Source organism: Pelodiscus sinensis, chromosome 3, assembly GCF_052426305.1.
Source record: "Pelodiscus sinensis isolate ZL-2025 chromosome 3, ASM5242630v1, whole genome shotgun sequence".
Classification (NCBI taxonomy): domain Eukaryota; kingdom Metazoa; phylum Chordata; order Testudines; family Trionychidae; genus Pelodiscus; species Pelodiscus sinensis.
Genome location: NC_143054.1, coordinates 181,982,929 through 182,006,961, shown reverse-complemented (window position 1 = coordinate 182,006,961; position 24,033 = coordinate 181,982,929). Strand labels below are relative to the sequence as shown.

At 41.7% G+C, this 24,033-nt stretch overlaps 1 long non-coding RNA gene across 1 annotated transcript; it reads right to left on the bottom strand.

Annotated features, from left to right (window-relative positions):
* Positions 1-18,164: 18,164 nt before the first annotated feature.
* LOC142828066 (uncharacterized) lies at positions 18,165-22,603 on the bottom strand. The gene is made up of 4 exons (XR_012903002.2): positions 22,491-22,603; positions 20,985-21,065; positions 19,607-19,691; positions 18,165-18,368 (listed from the first exon to the last, which is right to left on the bottom strand). It is a non-coding gene; the product is annotated as an uncharacterized LOC142828066 (long non-coding RNA).
* Between the last annotated feature and the right edge of the window lie 1,430 nt (positions 22,604-24,033).

The window sequence follows — 24,033 nt, the reverse complement described above, 5'->3', positions numbered from 1 at the left end:
GGGCTGGCTCTGCGGGCTTCTGGGGGTGGAAGCTCTCCTGCAGCCCCCCAATTGCTCCCTCTCACCAGATGGCAGCCTGCGGCAAGTGCAGCCGGGCTGATGGCCGAGTGGTGTGATGTGCCCAGTGTGGGTAGTCAGGCAATCCAAGCCAGGACTGCTTTGCAAGCGGGGCACCCCTGAGAACTGTCTGTCCGGGGTAGAGGTCGGGTCCCTTTAAGCGCAGCCCTGGGCTAGCCTGAGGCAGCATCTCCACGCTCTAAGTCCTCCTCTGATGCCCTGCCGGCACTGCTTCCGGCCATCCTTAAGCCTGGTTCAGGGTCCACTTAATGTGGACATGCTAGTTCGAATTAGCAAAACGCTAATTCGAACTAGTTTTTAGTTCTAGACACGTTAGTTCGAATTAGCGCTGTAGTGTAGACATACCCATAGATAGTTCACTAACACACAACACACTCGTGTACTTGAGAGCAAGGGGACTAGTCAGGGGAACTGTATATGTGTAAAGGTTGAATGGATTTTATTGCTAGCTTGTGAGAGCTGTGGGGCAGAAAACCCTTTCTATTTTTTGTTCAAATTCATCTGTCCGTTGACATGCACTGTAGAAGCGACAAAGAATATTTCTTAGCAGCCGCATGGTATTCTTCTCTGCTCACTTCCCTCAATACACTGTTAATGAACAAACAGCAAAGACGGAAAACCCACAGAGGGAGCTGCTCTCTCAAGGTTGGGGTGGAGAGAGATAGGGAAATTTCAAACTAGGTCTAGACCAGGCTTTCTTCCTGAGGGTTGATTGCTTTTCTAATCCAAACACAAGTCTCTGTTTTAGACCCACATCAACACAAATGCAGAATAGAGGAACCTGACTCACTGTTCTAGTCCCTGGGGGGAAGCAGGAGTCGGACCTAGATATTTAAGCAGTAGAGGGTGAATGAAGAAACATTTATATGGGTTTAGGGACATTTTATATTATACAGTGGAAGACATTCTGCCGGGGCAGATTGAGAAGCTCTCACTCACAGCAATGAGCATTTACTCACCAAAGGTTTCTGTGGGATTATATGCATGAGTAAGCACTCACCACTATAACGGCTCCCCAATGTGTGTAACTGATACACTTGGGCAAGTACCTTGCCCATCACCTTCTGGATTCAAGTCCCCAATTAGATGTCAAATTAAAATCAGTTTGGTAGCTCCAAGTGCCCTTGCTCTTTGCAATATACATAAATATCCATCTATGTCGGGTATTTCTAAGACACCTATTTCTGTGGTACTCATTAGGCTGTAGAGACCCCCTGGGAGAATATAAATTCAGAACAGCAGCAGAAGGAGGCTGTGGTTCAAGCTATATGGGGGAGGGATAGCTCAGTGGTTTGAGCATTAGCCTGCTAAACCTAGGGTTGTGAGTTCAATCCTTGTGGAGGCCATTTGGGGCAAGAATTCATCAGGGGTGGTACTTGGTCCTGCTGTGAAGGCAGGGGACTAGACTTGATGACTGTTCAAGGTCCCTTCCAGTTCTAGGAGATAGGCAATCTCCATTAATTTTTTATTTTTTTTTAAATTTTATATAGGGGTGGAATTAAGAGGAAAATATTGTAACTGAATGAAGTTGCCAACATGGAGGAAAATTCTTGTTTCTACTCCACACAAAGGTTCAAGCAGCAGAGAGTCTCCGCCAGGAACGCTGTACCCCCACGTGCTTTGTGAATCAGAGTTATCTGCATGGCAGCTCCCTGCATTAGGTAATGGCCCATCAGGTCTTGCACAGTATAGCTCCACTGGGACCAAAACCCCATGCTGGGGGTTTGTACAAAGTACTTCATCCCATGCTCTGCACTAGTAGGAGTAATACTCCTTTTCCTGGCCAAGCTACTGCTGCACAATGCCAGTACCTGTACAACCTCTGCTCCTGAGCAGTTCACTAGCTGTGTCCTCTTCTGTGGGATCCAGCCCCAGGAGAATGCATGCCAAGTGACTAGTCTCATCTGGTTTTTCTCCACTTGCGCATAATGCAGCCCAGCTGAAACTTGAACTGAAAGCCGGTGGGCAGAGAATTTTCTGTATCTCTAAAAATCAATCAGATAGAGCTGTGGAAATACGGCCTGTATATTTGATATAGCAAAAGTATGTTGACGAACTAAATAGTGAGTGCAATTGGCTCTAATTTGCTCCTGTGGTCAGGCTAAACTGCCTATATACTATTTATGGGACCTTCCCTTTGATAGTCTCTGTGGATGCGCTGAACAAGGGTGAGCTTTGAGTTATACACTGAAGGTGTTTGTCCCACAAGTGCAAGTGTCTAATTAGATCTGACACAGCAGAGGCATTTCCCTAACATTTATGCTACTGTCTTTCAAACTTCAGAAAGACAGTCTTGTGGGAGGCGCAACAAACAATGTCAGAGACAACATAAAATTCTCCATTAGCCACGACACACAGGAAAAAAAATTGCATGACTTTTATTAGGCACACTAAAAGTGAAAGCAGAAGGGTGGGGCTGGATTTGTCGATCTTTGCTTGTAGGAAGAAATAAAATGGCTCATTTAAATTCTTAAGAACTGCATAGGAGGCAGAAGACACAATGAGGATCTTAGAGAAGAAAGGCCATCAGCTGAACAAACTAATCACATGGTAATCAAAGAGGAGTTATGCAGTGCCTACTGAGAAGTACTTTAGAAGAAGTTCCAGCTAGGCACAGTAAAGACACTATCAAGTGACATCTTCAATAAATTATAGATTAAATAAATAGGAACAAAGGAACATGTAGTAAAAGGGAAAAATGACTTAAAGACATTCCTAAACTGTACATGCTCTGAATTTGTGCTGCCATATAGTACTTCAGAACTGCCTTGGCTCCTTGAAGAAGAAACTTAACAGACCTGTCACCATTTAGGCTGGTCTTAAAAATCACAAATGCATGCATGTGTTGTTTTCCTCATATGCATACCTTGCCTGCTGCAGGCATGTTCTAAGTGCATTGCCCACAGTGGAGTGGCACGCTTGGAAGTTTTGGTCATGTGGCTATTCAAACCTTCAAGAAAGTAAGAACTGAACAGAACTGAGCCAAAGGGGAAACCAATCCACTGGGACTGAAACTAGAGTACTAATCAAAAGCCTTCTCTCTTTCCCATCCTGATTTGGTAGTTGCCATGAAAGTCCAGTAAGTTACAGTATACTGGGATATGATTTAAAAGCATGCCAAATAATAATAACAGAGTAATAGAAATATGACTCAATAATTAAATGTGTGTAGCATTTCTCATCTTTAATGTACTATACAAACATTAACTAAGTCTCACAACACATGAGCTAAGCATGTGAGTTTTGTGATTCACATTTTTACAGATGAATGACTTGTGATCAATTTGCAAATAAAAATGAAATAAAACAGTATTTGCAATAAGCAGGCAACATACCACTAGATTACAATGGTAGATGGGAACAAAGTCTGCAGATGATTAAAGCTAAGCTTAGTGACATTGTTTGTTTTGCTTCCTATGTCCCAAATAAAAATTGACGATGATAATAAAACACGGAAGAAACAAAAGTGTTTTGAGCCTAGATGCATTTGTGAATTCCAGGCCCGTATGCAGGGGTGTGAAAGCACCCGCACGGTCCCCTAAGTAAGCATGCTCCTGCCGGCCAGGGGAAGGCAGGAACAGCACACTTCCTGAGCCTCCCTCCCCCATGCTCTGACCAGCCAGGGGAAGGCTGGCTCTGATTTCCCCACTTACTTGGGGGGATAAGGGAGTGCATTCACACCCTTGTGATCCACATTTACAAAAGAGCACCCCCTCCTCCCACAGTAATTCCTGCCTGTGGGCCTGAATTCTTTAAACATCTCTGGTGAATTCTTTAAACTTCTTGACTTCAATGAAAGTACACCACTGAGGAAATTGGCCTAAAGGAATACTTACCTCTGCAGAGAGACTGAAGACAGGGTACGAATTAAGGCCTACGCAACCAACACCCCCAGCTATCTCCGAGATACTACTGAATTCCTAAGGAAACTACAAAACATCGATAACCTCCCCGATAACACCATCCTTGCCACCATGAACATAGAAGCTCTATACACCAACATCCCACATGAAGATGGATTACAAGCAATTAGAAACACTATCCCAGAGGACACCACTGCCAATCTGACAGCAGACCTATGTAACTTTGTTCTCACCCACAATTATTTCCAGTTTGAGAACAACTTATACCTCCAGATCAGCAGCACAGCCATGGGTACACGCATGGCCCCACAGTATGCTAATATCTTTATGGCTGACTTAGGACAACGTTTCCTCAACTCCCGTCCCCTTTTACCACTTCTCTTCTTACACTACATCGATGACATCTTTATGATCTGGACGCATGGCCAAGAAACACTGGAGACATTCCACAGGTATTTTAACAACCTACACCACACCATCAATCTCAGCCTGGACCATTCTACATGAGAGATCCATTTCCTGGACACCACAGTATAAATCAGCACTGGAAAATTAGACACCACTCTCTACAGAAAACCCATTGACTCATATAGTTACCTACATGCCTCCAGCTCCCATCCAGAACACACTATACGATCTATCATCTATAGCCAAGCCCTTCGATACAACCACATCTGCTCTAATCCCACTGACAGAGACCAGAAACTTCAGGATCTCTACCAAGCATTTATAAACCTCAGCTACCCACCCGGAGAAATAAAAAAGCAAACTGAAAGAGCCAAACGAATACCTAGAAACCATCTATTTCAAGACAGACCCAAGAAAACCAACAATAGAATACCACTTGTCATCACCTATAGCCCCCAACTTAAACCTGTCCAACACATTATCAATAAACTACAGCCTATACTGGAACAGGATACTAAACTCGAAGAGTCTCTGGGAGACAGACCCATAGTCTCTTATAGACAACCACCTAGCCTCAAGATGATGCTTACCAACAACCACAGAACATACGACACTAATAACAACCCTGGTACCTTCCCTTGCAACAAACCCCATTGCCAGCTTTGTCCACATATTCACTCTGCTGATACTATTATTGGACCTAACCAAGTTAGTTATAAGATCAAGAACACACATTCCTGCTCATCCAAAAATATAATTTATGCTATTATGTGCTGAAAGTGTCCGTCTGCTATGTACATTGGACAAACGTCTCAGACACTTCGCCAAAGAATCAATGCACACAAAACAGATATTAGACAGGATAACAAAGAAAAAACAATTTCTTGCCATTTCAACCAAAAAGGACATTGTCTCAATGACTTGATTACCTGCATCCTGCTTCAAAGACTTTTTAAGACCACACTTGAAAGAGAAGCCTCTGAACTGTCATTCATGCTTAAATTCGACACTTTACACCTAAGCTTAAACAAAGACATCAATTATCTTACCCATTACAAAAATAGCTTCTCCAATTACCCCATTACAAAGATAGCCTCTAATATCATTAGCTCACAGACATTTACCTTCCCCCCCATTCCCCTTCTGTTCTGAAATTTGATTTGTCCTTTTCATATGTGTTCATTTTTTTAATTGTATCCTTTGGTATATATGGTTGTGACAATTTTCTTCCACTATTTGATCTGAGGAAGTGGGTCTGGCCCATGAAAGCTCATCACCTAATAAACTATCTTGTTAGTCTTTAAAGTGCTACACAGTCCTGTTTTTTGTTTCAGCTACACCAGACTAACATGGCTACATTTCTATCACTATTCTACCTTTTCAGAAGTAACTAATGATTTTGAGTGCCCAATTTGAAACACCTTAAAGAAGCTTAATTTTCAGTGGACAGGCACACTGACTCTTAAGGAAGCTGGGCAAGCCAAGCATTGAGACACACGAAATTGCTGGTTTAAAGGATGTAGTTGTAAGCCACAAAAGAATACTTAATGGGTAGAGGGAGAAAAAATGGGCTATGTAATGATATTTGCATACTTTGCAGGGATATTTCCAATTTAGATGGAGGTAAACTCCATGGCTGTGTTTGGACTGGCAAGTTTTTCCGCAAAATCATCTGCTTTTGCAGAAAAACTTGCCAGCTATCTACACTGGCCACTTGAATTTCCGCAAGAACACTGACGATCTCATGTAAGATCGTCAGTGTTCTTGCGGAAATACTATGCTGCTCCCGTTCGGGCAAAAGCCCTTTTGCGCAAATCATTTGCGCAAGAGGGCCAGTGTAGACAGCACAGTACTGTTTTGCACAAAAAAGCCCCGATCGGGGCTTTTTTGCGCCAAAGCACGTCTAGATTTGCCCGGACGCTTTTCCGCAAAAAGTGCTTTTGCGGAAAAGCGTCCGTGCCTATCTAGATGCTCTTTTCCGAAAATGTTTTTAACAGAAAAAGTTTCCGTTAAAAGCATTTCCGGAAAATCATGCCAGTGTAGAAATAGCCCTTCACTGTAGGAATCCCTGACTTCAAAGGACAGCATACCTGGGAGTCACATCTTAGCATCATACATAGGTCCGGATACCAACCAGGGATCTGATAGAAAAGCCTAGCGCTGTGGATATTGATTTCTGCTGCTCCTTCTTGTGTGTCTACCTGTATTGTCACTGGGGAAGTCTTCAGCAAAGAGCATTTTACTCAAACAAGCAGTATGCGGTTGAACCAGTGTCAGCTTTAGAAAATGAGTTATTCTGATCCAGATTGTTTTACTATCAGTACCTAAACTATATTTTCAAATCAATCAGTCTATATAGAAAGATCCTTCTGTTAAAAATTCATTGCTTGCAAAATTTCATTGTAGAAAAGGCAAATCAAAGTGAGGAACCTGAGCATTAACATCTGTTGCTTCTGCTTTTTTTTTTAAATTCTCATTTCTGATTTAAAAAATGAAGGCCTACAAATTATTTATACTTTTGAAAGGAAAGAAAGCAACTCCACCTCCACATTCAGGTCAACTATAAACTGATAGCAGATTCTTGTGGCTGAGTTATAAATCCTTGGAAATAGAAAGAATAGAGGGATCCTAATGGGAGCTGTGACACAACCTTAACTGCAGTATAATGTTGCAAATACATTGTTATTGTAATAGCAACCCTCTTTTATAATAGGCTGGGTGCTTGACCCAGACCTGTTGCTTTCACTTTCTTCCTTAGCTATCACTATGAGCTTTGTCACTCTTCTCCACAAACCAGGACTCTAGGGAAAACATTGTAGTTGATTGGCATAGATAGTTGCACCTCCATTTGATTCTTTCATCTCTGATTGGCTTTATAACAGGTGTTCTTCCTTGCAGTGGAAGAATTGCCAGAATGTAAGTTGTTTTAGGGGTTTTTTGTGTGGCATTCTTAGTAGGGTATCTGCTGGTTTACTTGAGCTGGCAAAAACTGGAATAATTTGTGATGGTCAAACCCTGAAAAGTTCAGAATTCAGGTTCAGTAAAAGAACTATGTGAAAATTTGGATCCGTATCCAAAGCCCTAGGTATGCATAATCAGTCTGGAAACCTCAGTGTTGTCAAGTCTTGTGATTGTAGTTTTTCTTCAAGTCCCAGCTCCTGGTTATATGAGAATCTCACTTTTTTATTTTTGTTTTTTTAAATTAAGTTCCTAGTTGTCATGGCTGTAGAATATATGTTGGAAACCTGAATGTTAGGAAAGCAGTCTAGAAGACAAATACTCCCCAGTTCCAAAGTTATTTTAAAAAAATCCTGAATTTTAAATAAATCTAATGGGGGGAGGCGGTGTCTGATGGATGTTTTTGATCTCTTGGAGTTGCCAATAATGAAGTCTCTATCACAATTTCCAGAAAACAGAGATCTACATTTAGGTCTGCTGGAGCTGCTAGATATTCAACACTTTTGAAAATCCTCAATCTAGCAAAGCACATCAACACATCATTGGAATCATTCAGCTGCTTAAAGCTAAGCATATGCTTAAAAATACTTTATGTCATGTCAGAGCCCTTTTAGGTGTCTACATACAAATTTTTAGAGAGTAACTTGAGGTGTCTCTTGTTTGAGAGTCTTGACCCTTATAAAAGGGTATCATCAGCTGGCATGTTGAACATTTTACAAGTTCTTTATTCTTGGTATCTGAGCACTGTTCAGTTGAAGAAATACTATCCTGTTGTCAGTTTTGTTGTATAGTTCCTTTTTGGAGGCGCTGTTGCAAGCAGCAGGGAGGTCTACTTTCTGCCTTAATCAAACTAGGATCAATTCTTGGGGCACAAATGTTTTGGCCAACATTCCTGAAAGAGGGGATTATTGGCATCCATATAACTGCTTCTCTTGAAGGAATAGTGTAAATAAATTTGGTTGAATGAAGAAAACACCCAAACTCCACATCACTGACTATCTTTAAGCATGAGTGGTCCCAAAACAATGGGACAGTTCCTGTGTGTAAACATGTGCTCAAGCTCCTTGCTGAATCATCAGGTGAATGAACATTATTCTTAGCATATGGGCTCCAGTTTGAGTGCCTGCAATTACAGAGTCAAACTTGCTTTCCACAAATATTATGTAATATTTGCCCACATTTACTGCTCCTCAGAACATTCATGCTTGCTAAATCGTTAGCTAGAAAGTGAACACAAAAGAGGGGAGAACCACTGTCAAAGCAAATTCACTAAAAATGTGTGCGAATATTTATGGAATATGGCTGGAAATGGCAAACCGCAGCCAATAAGAGCTGTGAGGTTCTGTGGCTACGGCTACTTAGATAAACAAAGTGCTGTGGGCCTGTTAGCAGCTTACCCGGGTGGGCCCATAACCCAATTTTGAAAACCCTTGGCTTATATTACAAGAGAATTTAGAACAAAACTGAGATCAGGGTTCCATTATTCTAGGTGCTATACAGATGCCTAATAAGTGAACGTCACTGCCTCAGGGGGCTTATAATCTATAAAACAGAATTATCCCGATTTTACAGATGGGGGAATCATGGCACAGAGAGAGGAAGGGCATGTCTATGCAGCCCCAAACAGCAAGTTTCCCAGCCTGGTTTGACAGATACAAGTTAGCAGAGCTCCTGCTAGCACCTAAAAATGACTGTATAACCAGTGCTTTGAAGTTGGGTGTGGCCGAAGCTCTGGTGAGTTATTTTGAAAATCTAGCCCAGTGAATCACACTTACAGCTTCTACACTGGTGAGCCTTTACCCAGATACATTCTTCCACTGGCTTCCAGGGACCTACATGTGTGAGAAAGCACTAAATGGTGACAGTAAGGTTTGAAGGCAGCAAGTATGGAAGGCCTGATTTGAGCTCCCTCATACCAATTTTGCACTGGTGTAATAATGCTGTTGACGTCATTGGAGTGACTCCTGATTTATATGAGTGTAACTTGAGATAGCAGCCATACAAGCTTTAACAAGCGTCCCTGCCAGAAGTAGTGAACATACTGCAGTTCTGGCAATGATTTTTAAAGACGACGTGGGGGCTGCAGGTACTCTGCAGCTATCAGCATTTGGTCCCATAGCTGCTGAGTGCCTCCTTACAGGATGGGTACACGACCAACTAGCATAGACATAAGCCTCAGCTTATACGGATATAGAATATATACAGGGCGCACAGCTCCTGTCAGCAGTATTCAGCGTCTGTCAGGGTCAGGCACCCTGATACAGAATCAGGCTTGAGAGCAGTAGCTTTGGCTTCCAGATAATCTAGTCTGCCCACTAGCTAACAAATACAAACAAGTACTCTTCAAAGCACACAGTGCACTGTTGTTTAACTTAGGGCAGGTTTGGGTACTTCAAGTAGAGAGACAGTTACACAGCTCTCTTAGAATCAACTAGGGTTTTTTACACTGCTTTCTTCAGTCCTCTTATCCTTAATCATCTGTGTATCTCGTTGCCCTAATTTGTTCTCATTTTGAATGTCTCCATTCCCTTTAATTAAGATCTTTCTTGGCAGCTTCTTTAAGAAAAAAAGGCTTTGAGGTAAAGAATCTGTCTGTGTAATGAAAGAGGGTGGAACCAGAGAGGTGAGGTTAGATATGTTCTTGGCAAAAGCTGCAACTAGAAGAAAGATGGCTCCTCCTATGGCTTCAGGACCCCAGCAAAGCACTTGTGTGCCATTCCCCTCTCTTTGTAGGAAAGCACACTTGCTTTCCAGGTGGATTTTCCTAAGCCCTTGTAGCTCCAAAACTGCCATGTATAAGTACCTTAAAACCGGAATCAGTCCCGCTATTTGAAGAAATGTCTTTTGTTGACATTTAATTCACTATTTTTAATAAGTTGCTGCATTAGGGATTTGATCTCACAAGTTGTCGATGCCTTCAACTTCCATGGACTTCAATTGACCCGTTGACCGTTGAGATCAATGAGTGTCAAGGAAAGTCAGCGTCTAGGAGGAAGTGGTTAGCTTCTTACAGCACCTTAGAAATTAGAGAAGGGCTCGTGCCGCACTTGCTCTAAATTCAGACTACACAAAAATGTAGTGATTTGTGGATCAAGCTGTCTTGTATTGCCCATTCTAAAGACATGGTCCAGCTGGATCATTCACCTCAGGATTTTAATTTATTTACCATCTGGGGTTTTACACAGGCAAGTCCAGGTGCAGCCTCACAGAAGATCATGTAATAGAAGCCATGGTAAACTTTCATTGAAGGTGCCAATTTGAAACTTCAGATATGGGCACAGAAGTGTAACTTTGAGTTGTGAAAATTACCTTCCTAAATTCACCTGTGAGTTGAATATTAGAAACCATGTATCTGCCCTGATGCTATCATACTGGAGATGAAGTGCCAAGTGTGATACAATTAGTGAGTGAGATAATGTCACTTCCATGGGGGTTGGGGAGAGCGGATACTAGAGACAAAGGAAAAATTGCCAACTGAAGTGAAATTTTCTTCAAACATTTAATGCAATGTCTTGTCTGCCAGGTATTGAAGGGCACAGCCTCATAGCTGGTCAAGTTGTTACTCTATTAGTCATAAAGATTTAATTATGATCCCTTATTTGACTAGAGACTGTAAAAGGAGACTTGATGTTAGTATTTACCCCCTCCTCTGTAAAAGGATGACCAGTTTTGAATGATGATAATAGCTGTACTCTTGGTTAAGGCTAACCTCCCTGAAATTTTCAGGACCACTAATTTGTGGTTACTCCAGCATTAGAATAGACTCAGTGGTGGTGGCCTTTAGATTGACAATGCAGTAAAAGTTTAACGCTGCAACTGCTTCAGAGCCAAAGAAAGAGAGAAGATTGAAACCTAAAGGTTAGCATGAAATGCACTTTACTGTTATCTATGAGAACAAATGAGTTAAAAAAATTTCAAATACCAGAATACCCTACAGGGAGGAGATATAACTATTAAAGGGCTGTTATGGCTGCAATAAATGTAGGAACAATAAAAATAAATTGATGAAGTAAATGTCAGTGCTGTTCCCCTGAGCTGCCCCCACACCTTTGTCCAAAAGTAGAACATCTCCAATTACAGAGGGTGGAATCAGCCTTCAATGACAATATGACAAGGACAGAACATAGAACACTGGCACAGAGAACACAATTATGCACAGCCTTGAAAAATTGTATCATAGTACAATGTATGGAAGAAATCAATTAATGATGCAGGGCCTCCACTTCTGTCTAATAATCCAGTAAAAGAAGAATAAAAAACCTGTGTGCATCAAAAAGGGGAAGGGAAAAAAAGATGACCCATAAGTGGAAGCCCGCATAATAGCAGGGGTCAACATTTGCACTGTTTAAACCACCCGAAACATTCTTCTTTTCCAATATTATTTTAAAAACCATTGATTTTTGTTAAAAAAGGTATTTAAATGAAATCTATTCCTTCTTTGTTTAAATAGTCCAGTGAAAAAGAGAATTCTTTCATGAAAAGGCCACAGGCACAAAAAGGAGACAGCTCCAATCCAAAGCCATCAGCTGAAGGGTAAAGGCAAAATTTGGGAGTAAACACAGTAGACAGCAGAAGACAATTTATCTTGTGCAATTTACAACAGGTGCTAAACATTACGAAAACTAGAGCTATTAAGCAATCAAATTAAGCTATAATTAACATAAGAAAACTGTACAGGAATTCTAATTAATTCATATCTGAACATGTCCATGATATCCTCTAACAGCTTTGCTTTGCAAAAAGCTACCACCCCCTCATAAAAAAAAATCACACAGGCCACAAACCAAAATAACCCTGAGAGTGCACAGGAAATGACAAATATTGATGGTTTTTTTATTCTCTATATTGATCAAACCCTTTATGTTACCTTAATATAGAATGCTTTAATTTGGTGACCATACTTTGGGAGGGTAGGAAGAAAAGGTTCCTCTTTCACTTGATGATTAGATTCAGGTAAGACATGAAAAGTATGATGAGGTCTTTCTCTTCTTCCTCCACCACATACCATGATTCTTCAGTATTCTGCAGTCTGATCGCATTCTTCTTGCTACAATGCCCGATTCTTAGTCCTGCATCTCTTCCTTCCTAGTGCAGTCACATCTCTCGGTAATCCCTCTTCCAGCTGTTCCTCACCCATACTCATCTCTCCTCCCATATCCTTCAGCTTCCCTTGCTCTGACCCTCTTCACATACCTCTTAGTTCATAGCTCATGGAAGCTCCAAGATTCTGTGACATTTGAAGAGAGAAGTAAACCCATCCAGACAGGACCATCCTTAGGATTTATGGGGACTCCAGGCACTATTATTAAACTGGTGCCTCTATGCCCTGTGGTAGCCAGGGGAGGACGTGGTTTTTTAGAGCTGTGATTTTTATAATCTTCAGCAATGCACTAATGAAATATTTTTAAAGCAAATTTTAAATGAAGGTCCTGTAGAATAACACAGTAAATTCAGAAACTGACAGTATGTACCCGGGGCTTGGCAAATGCCTGTTAAATGGCTTCATTACCACTTGAATGTCTCTTTCACAGGTTCTGCTAATAGGTCTGGCAGGCTTTTTCACTTTTAAGTTAACTAGATCCTCTTTAAAGGAAGCAGACCCACAGAACAGGGATAGGGAAGAGGTGAGTGGGTGGACAATCAGACCCAGTGGTGCCTCAAATTTTCAGGAGTCCTACGCAACTATGCATTCTGCGTATGGGTAAGGACAGTTCTGTTGCCAGATTTGCTTGGACCCTGAGATTGATTTTTGCAAGTTGAATGCACTGCCTCATTGTTTCCATCTTCTCACGGTCTGTTTGGTGAAGAGGCAGGATTAAACAGGACCTGATGCAGGCCAGTGGGGGTGTTCTATTGTTTTCGAAAGGATGTTCCAGAGTGCAGAGACAGTTTCACCTCCTGCCATCTCTAGCATGTACTGTGGCCACGTTAGTGGTAGGAGCTTGGAAGAACACAGCTGCGATGGTGGGTTGCTAAATAGTTAAATTGCTGTTTTCCCTCCCCTTGCACTTCTAAAACTTGCTGAAGAGCAAGCACAATTTGGAGAGTGTGGTCCCCATTCCAGGTGAATAGTTAATGATTCTTTTTGAGCCTGATTGGGGGAGGGGAAAATTTTGAGTAATAGTTCAATATCAATCATCTGGTCAATTAAACACAGTGAGCAGGCCAAAGAGCAGATGGGAAAGAAATAAGACATGAACACATTAGAAATAACATTAGAAGGAATATTGTGGTAAAAGAATAATGTCTGTGTCAAGTGAGTTTAGAAGGCACTGATGGTACATAAAGGAGGTCTAAAAGAAAGACAGCAAGACCAATCCTGCAAGGTACTCAGCACCTTCAATTTCCACTGAAGTTGGGACCAGAAGGGCTGTGTCTAGACTGGCATGATTTTCCGGAAATGCTTTTAACGGAAAAGTTTTCCGTTAAAAGCATTTTCGGAACAGAGCGTCTAGATTGGTACATACGCTTTTCCGCAAAAGCACTTTTTGCGGAAAAGCGTCTGTGGCCAATCTAGATGCGCTTTTGCGCAAAAAAGCCCCGATCGCCATTTTTGCGATCGGGGCTTTTTTGCGGAAAACAAATCTCAGCTGACTTTTGCCTGAATGGGAGCAGCATAGTATTTCTGCAAAAAGCACTGATTTCTTACAGTAGGAAGTCAGTGCTTTTGCGGAAATTCAAGCGGCCAGTGTAGATAGCTGGCAAGTTTTTCCAGAAAAGCGGCTAATTTTCCAGAAAAACTGGCCAGTCTAGACACAGCTACGGTGTTTAGTGCCTCACAGGATCAAGCTTAGAGAGAGTCTGAAAGAAGACAGACTTCAGAGAATAAGGCAAAGACCTGGCAGCTGAGAGAGCCTCAGAAAGGTCCTGACAGGAGAAGCCTCAAGTCAAGGAGCACTGCCAAGGGGTTCAGCCCCATGAGATCTATCTGTCCTAGATGCAGAGTGTATGAGAGTGTTTTACATTTTAGTCTTCCACGCTGCCAGATATAAATGTCTCAGCTTCGAAAGACATGTTTTAATTGCATTCTGAATAATTTCTAGACCTGCCTCATTCTGTTTGGCTTGCTGCCAGGCTCATACATAAACAGCCTCCTCAAAGCTTGAGAACATTAGCTCTCAAGGTTTTTGTCATTCACCTGGCAAGCTTGCTCTTCATAGCGAACCTGTGTGCATCCCTAATGCTGGTCTTGAAGAGTGAACCTGAAGAAAATGTTAAGGGGTCCAGACTCTCATTGATGCACAGTGAATTTCAGTGGGTTACGTGCATTAATGTTAATGGAGGAAAATTGGAACCCAGTGTGGAGCCAGCTGGAAATGTGAAATTTTGCATGAAAGGGAAGGCTCCAACTGAGCTGCTGAAATGAAACATTGTGTTCAGAACTAACTCACACCATCAGAAATCATGATCTCATTTGGAGCAGGGTTGTTATTTTGAGAAGGAGGGTGTTAGTGGAACTTGGGCCTGACTGCACCAGTGACAGGTATAACTGGAAGTGGTAGAGGAGGAGAGGAGAGCAGTGAGACTATGGATTATGCATTTTTTACATTTTTCCACTCCAAAACAATGAAAAGACGAGCACAAGCAAATGTCCCCAAAGAGCAATTTGTTTTCCTTCCCAGAATATCTCCATGTCCCTGCTGAAGACATGAGAATTCCCATTTCCACTTTTCCACCTTTGGGGATTATGTGTCATGAAAGGAAAAGAGTAAGGGAGAGATATGCTAGATGCCATATGGCAGAAGGCATGAGTACAAGAGTGGGAGAAGCTCATGAAGGAGGTGGTTAGTGGTACAGCTTGAGCTGAGCCCAGAGGAGGGAAAAGATGTTTCCTTACTCACCACCTGCTTGTGCTAGATGAGCTCCCCTCATTTAAAAATATGGAAATAATGTGGCATACTTAGATTATACTGTACTTAGATTATTTAGGTAAAGCCTAGATGGTGACTGTAAATATACTCCAGAGCAAGAGGTGATGTGTGAGCTTCACAAACCCAGGGTAGCCCCAGGAAATGTTATGACTCAGAGAAACTTATCTGAGTCACAATTTCATCACTGCTTTCTCCTTCCTCTTGGTGCTCAGTGATTTGCTGCTGGCCTATTTGCACAACAGGTTCTGATACCCCTCTCCTCCCAGCACAGCTATGGAATCAAGACTAACCACTCCCCTCCACTCGGTACATACCCCACCTGCTTTCTCTGTGGTGGGGAAAAGAAGTGGGCTGATAGCTTCACTTATTCCTGAGTGCCTAGACCCTAAGTGGCCCGCCATGGTTTGAAAGGGGAGTTCTTACTCCTGTGCACAGGCATGTTGTCCAAAGAAGAATCTAGCCCTTAATGAACCATTAGACTTATTCTCTTCTTGATTCTGCAGGCACAAATTCTCTGAATTGTGAGAACCATTAAGGGAGTCCAGAGTAAGCTCCCCATACTTTGTATCCCACTCAGAACCATAAAACTCCTGCTTTCAAGTGCTACTTGGTTTTCACTAACATCCCATTGAGAACTAATAAAAACTTTCATGTTTCCAAAAAAACAAATACTTGCTGACACTTGCGTCCTGAAATAACGTACCCTTTCAACACAACAGGATTGATTTGAGCTGGAATGGATTTATTAGACTCCGACTTTGAGAATTTACATGTTTTGCATTTTGCTTAACGTAAAACAAAGGTTGTTGCTGGGAGTAAATATATCACTCACCGTTGATCTTGTGTTTCCTTTGAACTCAGTGTTATAAGATGGCCACAGAATTGATGCTCCCATTCTAAGTTCACATCTACCACCCCTCAGTGATGAAAGTTCCAACATACTGTAGCGACTTTGACTTGTTTCCATTGGAGAGCCCTCCCATTACACCCATTATTGTAGGTAGTGTTTTTATGATGAGAGGTAAACAAGAGCTCCTGGTCACTTGAGAGAATGAATCTCCCCTTTCTCACAAATCTTTGTTTAACTAGAGGTGGGATGGGCAATTGGTGGAAGCTGATAGGTTGGTGAGGAGAAGAAGTAGGGCAGGGTACTAGCAGAGTGGAGGGATAAGCAGCAAGAGAGAAGTTTCAATGTGTGTTGGGACATGCAAGAAGGTAGGGGGAAGAGAAAGAGAAGTAAAAGTTAAAGGAAGAATGAAACCTTGTAGTAATATGGGGCACAGAAAGGGTAGCTCGTGCCATGAGAATGAAGTAGAGAGGCAGGAGTAGCAGGTTCAAAGGCAGGGAGGAAGCTGATGAGGTGGGTGGCAGGTTGGGAGAGGAATGCAAGAGGGTGTCCTGCTGTCCAACAGAAGCTGAGGCAGCTGCCAGCTGGTAGAGGAGGTGGGAGTGGGTGGGTTGGAGGAGCTTTGTGTACCAGCAGGCAGGAAGAAGCAACATGTTGGTCAGCGGGTGTGGGGATGGTGAAAGGAAGGAGCGATTGGTGGGGGGAAGAGGAGAGAGCCAGTTAGAGGAGGGAGCTGCTTTTCACTCAACTGATAAAATCAAATGGTCACAAAGCTCTGGAGAGCTGCAAATCCATTGATCTTGAAGCAGTTCCAGTTGAAACAATGTCAGCCTTTAAATATACAGAGTCACAAGAAATGGCATGACCCAGTCTGGCATGAGCTGAGCTGCTTGAAAACATTGCAGCAACTTTGTTTTTTTCTGTCTGAAAATGCTGTTTTGTTGAAACTGAAATGTTATGCAGAAACATATTGGTTTTTACTGTCTTTTCATCACCAGGGTTCTCAAGTTCAAGATGGAATTTCTGGTGAATTTCAGTAGAGAGTGGTTAGGATACTTGGCTGTCACATGGGACACAGAGGGTCACATTGCTGCTTTGCTTGGTTCAGAGCTGTCTCTTTCTCCAGTCCAATGATGTTTCTTTAGACAAAGTGCAACAGCCCTAACAGGAGAGATTGACAGAGATGGAAAGAGAGTCCACTAGTTAGAGTACTCACCTGGGACGCGAGAGTCTTTGTTTGCTGGAATGTGAATGGGGGCTTTAACCTGGATCTCCCAGCTATATGTCCTGACCACCCAGATATTCTGGGGTGGCAAATGCTTTCTCTCATTTTTTGGTGAAAATTTTCAAAAGTCTGAAATTTGTTTCCATTCCATATCATGATGACAGTGTCTCGTCATTTCAACATCTCCTTGTCATCATGATATGGAATTCAGCATTTTCCATGAAGCAGAATTCTTGTTTTCTGGCAGCCCTATATGTGGGTGGCAGAGACCATGTGATGAACTGTTCCTTCCTTCACAGACATGCTGCCGGAAGGGATGAAAGAGCCTAGTGAGTTATTAGAAAGCTTATGCTGTGTGCAAGACCTCCCAAAAAAGCAAGACTTCAAGCCTCCACTTGCATTTCCATGTGCTTAACGCCAGCCATATCCAGTGCATCCTTAAAGTGGCAAACCAGAAAGAAGGGAATTTCTCATGTTTATTCACTACCTTAGTAAAATTCCAGCTAAGAAATTAAACTTTGCCTGCCTGATTTCTCAAGATTATCCACAGTTAAGACGCTCATGCAGGGTTAGTGTGCAGTGAAAATAAATAGGTAAATAGCTATAAAATTCCAATGTCACTCCAATTATAGTTTCTGCATCGGGTGAAATATTTTCTGCACACACCAGGTCTGATTCCGACCACATTTACATCACTTTTACACTGGAGTAGTTCCACTGACTTTAATGGTAGTTACTTCTGATTTGTACCGGCATAAATGATAAGTTCAGTCCCGTTAAAAGGTTTGGGGATCTTACTAGGTAAATGCCTCTGTTAGGTGTATAACATCAGAGTAGTTAGACATGAAAAAAATAAATTACATAACCTTGTCAATTCCAGATCCAATAATTTATTATTATTCTAATAACAAATGTTCTGCAACAATGCAGGAAAGGGGAGTATATGCAAAGGGGAGCCTGATACTTCTTTTTAAACTCATCATGCGACATACATAATACACAACAAGGCCTTTCCACCAAAATTACAGTCCCTTGTCTTGTCCATAGATTGTAAAGTAGTCAGGGCCAGGATCAGGTCTTACTCTGCGTAAGTGCTGTATGTCTGGCGTTATATCGATCTGCAAACATTTATACACGCTTAACTTTATGCATGTGGACATCCTACTCACATTTGCAAGATCAGATTCTAAATGGTTAGTACTAATTAACAATTAATTAATTATTCTCACTAGACACTGATGCTAACCTCTTGCTGGTAGCTGGACTCCCAACAACATGAGTTAAGAGCATAACATCAGCTTTAAATTGGCCTATCCCTTTCTTTCAATGACTGGTGTCATACAAATTGAATGCTATTACATTTATTTATTGATTGATTTGCCAATGAATTCCACCCCCCTCCTCGCTTTCTTCAAACACATAGTTTTCAAATTTGTGTTTGTAAATTGCATGTGATTTTGGTGCTCGTCAAAGAGAGTGATTAATAGTATGGGCAAGAGCCAAGCCTACGGAGAACAGGCACTGTACAAAGCTTTCCCACACAGCTCTGTGCCAATACCCTTCAGTTTTGACCTGTAATACGCTGCTATCCCAGACCTGGGCCTCTCTTGAGCAAAGACTGCTAATTGTACTGAAGTGTATGCTGGTTGTGTGATCTGGACAAATGTCCACTGGGGACTCCGCTGAGATCACATTGCTTCTATTTTCAGCTCCTATTAATTTATAAAAGACCAAATAGATTTTTGATAATTAAAATAAAACATAAGCTGCTCCTGGGTTGACGTTTTCTCTGCCAAGAATCAACTGAGGTATGAATCCCTGAATAGAGGGCTTTTTAATGGGAACAAATTACAGGCTCTATGGAGATAAATAGCCTCACTCCAGTTATCTAGCCATGTAAGTCTTAACTATTTAGATATTGGAGTTTATTATTAGCTCCTTAATATTATTTTACTGTTACCTGTGATTTCAATTATATTTTTCCACTAACTAGTATAAGGCCTTCCTCCCTCATCCCTTTCAGCTTCAGATTTTCAGAAGCTCCAGAATAAATTTCTAATGTTGGCCTAATTGTTCTTGCAATTTTTCTGTCCTTTTTCTCAAAAATTGGCCATGTCCAGGACTATTTATTTGTGTGTGTGTGCGTGTGCGTGTGCATGCACGTGTGTGTGTGTATAGGAGAAGTAAGGTAGGGGACAGGAGAGGAAATGGTGACTTTAGAGACCTGAAAATTACCTCCCTATGTTATTCCCAATTCAGCAGTCCATGTCTATTTAGCAAATCACTTAAGCACATGTTTTTGACTAATTTGAAACATGCTTTGCTGAACAAGGAAGAATACTCCGCACACACTTACATGCTTTGCTGGACTGGAGCATGGATCCTTCCACATTCAGTTCCTCATTGGCCTTGCTTCCCTGCTGGCTAAGAACACTCCAGTGCTATGAATGAAAAGAACAACATGAGGCTCTGTCTTCATGCCAGGGGCTGAGCAAACTGACCTGGCTGGGTAGGTGGAGGTGTTTCCAGAATATCCAGTAAGGTGAGTACTTGTTGGCACCCTCTGTGGCTAGGCTATAAGGGTATTTAAGTAACAAAGCCTCATAGGCTACGGTTAGACTACAAACCTCTTTTGAAAGAATCTTTCAAAAAAGCCTCTTTTGAAAGAAAGCATCTAGACTGCAACCACTTCTTTCAAAAAAGCAAGCTGCGTTTTCGAAAGACACACCCAGGTAGTCTGGATGCTTTCTTTCAAAAAAGCCTTGTTTGCATTCAAGAATGCCTTTTTTCAAAAGACCGTTCTTCCTTGTAAAATGAGGCTTACCGCGGTTGAAAAAACTGCCACGTTCTTTCCATTTAATTTTGAAAGAACGCGGTGGCAGTCTAGATGCAGAGGACACTCATAAATTTGTTACACAGAAGCATATAAGCCATTTTTAATGCCATCTCTGGATGTGCTTCTTCCCATTAGCGTATAGTACCTCCTGGAATGTTGTTACTGGGCTGCAAACACTGATTTGCTTGTCTTGGAGTTTCAGCCCAGATGGAAAATATTTTGATGTTGAAGCTTCTGGGGCCTGATCATGTCACCTCACTTCTTTAGTGCCCTCAGCAGCTTGAAATGCTGTTTGACAGCAGGATTGGCAATGCCCACTCTATCTACCTCTGGAAGAGGCACTGCTCAATTAGCCTACTTAGCACTGGTACTACAATTGACAGGTACCCCCCTTCTTTTTCTGTTATAAACTATGAGGGTCCCCCCCCCTACTCTGCTCAGCTGAGGAAGTGGCTTTGGCCCACAAAAGCTCATGATACTATGTATGTGTATTTGTTAGTCTCTAAGGTGCCACAGGACTACTCATTGTTGGTGTATAGTTGGAGCTGCTTCCAGAAGAATAGGTTGGTGTTAGAGATTTCATGGAATGGGAAGTAAACTAGAACGTGAAGGGATACTGGAAGCCCATTAAGAGGTAAAAGGACAGTACTAAAGAGGAGGGGGCATGATACCTCAGCTGGGCAGTCTGATACCTCAGCTAGGCAATCGTAGCATTTTAGCCATGATATGTTTGATACCTGGTAGTGTATTAAGATGCCCCAATCTTGTCCCAGTGTAGCATCAGGCAAGGGAAAGTGCAGCTTCAATGGTTCTATCACTTCAAATGCCCAAGTAATTTTAGGAGATGGTTATATATGGTTTTAACGAACATGCAACACCTTTACTGAAAGTAAAATACCTTATTCTATGCAGAGGTCTTTCAAGGCTCAGTAGGATAACTCTGCTGAAACATCTGAAATAGATGACAAAGGGCCTCATCCTGAAAGAAATCAGAAAGCCTACTCTACAGACACGCACAAATCCCACCACGCTGGGGGGAAAGGACACCAAGCACAGGCAGGAATTGAAGCAATTAATCCTTTACTTAAAGAATAATAAGCAGCCAGATTTTACACACTGAAAGTGGGAACAAGGTAAAAGGGGTTAAAAACTAAAAAGCAAGGACAGCAGACACCAATTAACACAATGCTAATTGACAATTTCCCCAAGCCTCCATGAAACATGCCAGACCTATTTCCCCAATTACTAATTAAATCAAACTGCACACACAATACTAATTTCCCCAACTTAGGGAGCTCAGTAGACAAATAAAATGTGGAACTAACTTAAACATGTCGTCAAAGTGCAGGGGAAAATAGTGAATTAAATTTTAACAAGAATAAACTTTTGCACTGGATGAATATGTTAAATGTCTGGCTTGTTAAAAGAAAGCTTGAGAGACCTCAGCAGTCCAGTTCCACTTCCAATTACACACACTCAGGTCATAATCACAAACTAATACACAACAGTCTCCTATAATGCATGCTCTCTCCCTCTGGGGAAGCAACCACCACCCACCATGGAAGCAATGTATAAATTATGCTGTTTAAAAATTATAAAACACCATCTTAATTGCAATGAAAAACAAAGGAAGAACTTTTCTTTATAACAGTCCCCATGGTCTTTCAGCCAGTGTCTGGCTCTGAAAAATAGAAAGCAGCCACTTAATCACACAGCTCTGAGCAGAGGCAGCCCACACCGGCTGGCTCTCAGATTTCTTGCAGCCTCCCCCATGTCCTCCCCTCTTTCACTAACCCTCTGGCCTTCTTTCTTCCTCTTCTCCTATAGGTGTATACTTCAGCCCTTTTTATCACAGTTTCAACTGTGCTCCATTCAAGAGCTGACATAACCCTTTGGGGTAGCCAAGCAATGGAGCCAGAGTCTAATCTAAGGAATGCTTGTGTAAACAGAATTACTCTGGATTTATACTAATGTAATTGAGATCAGAATCTAGAACACCAGGCATCATCTACTGAAACCTAGGGCTTTAGCCAGTCGCAACACTCTGATTTAACATGATGCACTCTGTTGGATGTGTGAAATTATATACATCCTGGTAAAAATATTGTACAAGGCTTGCTTTCTCTGCTTCTGATTACCAAGAACATTTTCCTCAAAAACAATCAGAAAAAGGGCGCTATATTTTATATTCAATAAAATAGAGATAAAAACCAGACAACTTGCATCGTCTGGTCAAAGTGTGTGCTCAGTGATATCATTTCTGGCCAGAAATGGGGGACGAAGGGGGAAATGTGAACACGGTAAAATATTTTATACTGTAAGATATGCCCATTTCTAAGCTGAGGCTCACAGATACAATTAAAGACAGGTAAGCTACTTTGCATTAAACATTTTCAAGGCTTACCATTTGACTGACGCAGGAGATGCTTTATCACTAAGGAGGCTGCTTATCTGTCCTTGTTCTCACTCAGGACAAAGGCAGGCCTGGGGAGTTCATTGTTGCAGGCTGATCAAGGCAACTCTGTAAAAGAGGAGGACAACTCAAAGTCTTCTAGTTCACTGTGATTTATCATAATCACTGACCCCTCCCCCAATGTGAAATAAGAATGAAATAGCAATGGGATAGGTTAATGCTGATAATTAAAGAGAGTTTAAATGTGAGACTGAACTATGCATGTGGGTGGCTGGAATGGTTGTTTGATGTGAAAGTCAATGAGTGAATTATTCAAAGAGAGTGATTTTCAAATGATAATTTTAGATTTTGCATAACTGATTTTGATTTATTTTAGCAGCACCCAGTAGACAAGAAGTTATCAGCACTTTAATTATATGCTTCTCTTTTCCAGGGATACACATATATGGCCATTAAAAATTCCCTTCAGACCCAGATTTAGGGTGAACAGAGTCAGTTCATAAGCATTTTGTGTCCCACTCTCATTTCAAAAGTGCACACAGTTTGGATTGGCTTTTCAGATTCTGCTGGGGATGAACGTTAAAGAAAGAAGGGTATGTCTACACTAGCCCCCTAGTTCAAACTAGGGAGGCTAATGTAGGCATTCGAAGTTGCAAATGAAGCCCGGGATTTAAATATCCCGGGCTTCATTTGCATCTTCCCGGGCGCCACCATTTTTAAACCCCCTTAGTCCGAACTCCGTGCCCGCGGCTACACGTGGCACGGAGTAGGTAGTTCGAATTAGGATTTCTAATCCTAACTCCCGGTACACCTCATTCCATGAGGATTAACGGTAGTTCGAATTAGAGATCCTAATTCGAACTACCTACTCTGTGCCGTGTGTAGCTGCAGGCATGGAGTTCGGACTAAGGGGGTTTAAAAATGGCGGCGCCCGGGAAGATGCAAATGAAGCCCGGGATATTTAAATGCTGGGCTTCATTTGCAACTTCGAATGCCTACATTAGCCTCCCTAGTTCGAACTAGGGGGCTACTGTAGACATACCCGAAGAGAACTGTAGCCATCACTTGTTGGTGCTCATATGTAAACAAAAAAAGTTTTGATTTCAAACAAAATATCTTTGCAAGAAATTAATCTATCACATGGTCTTTAGGGTAAATATATTTCTGGATACATTAAACTACTTAGGAACACTTGCTTATTGTGATGTCACCCTGTGTGTGAGATTCTTGGCAATTCACTTGACTCCCTTGTGAAAATATCTTAAGAACTTGGTAGCATTCTTTCTTTATTGCCAATTTTTCCCAGTCTTTTCTGTGAATGATTTCACTGCATTCATATGATTATTTGTATAATTTACAAACCCATTTTTTTCTCACAGAGTTGTTACACAGAAGCACATATATATATAAAGAAACACAGGTGTCCCTTGAAAGTAGGGTGAATGAGGATATTCAAATCAATATCGCTATATACTACATAATGCAATAGTGCAAGCAATAACAAGAGTAAAGGGTAAAGAATCAGGGCCAAATT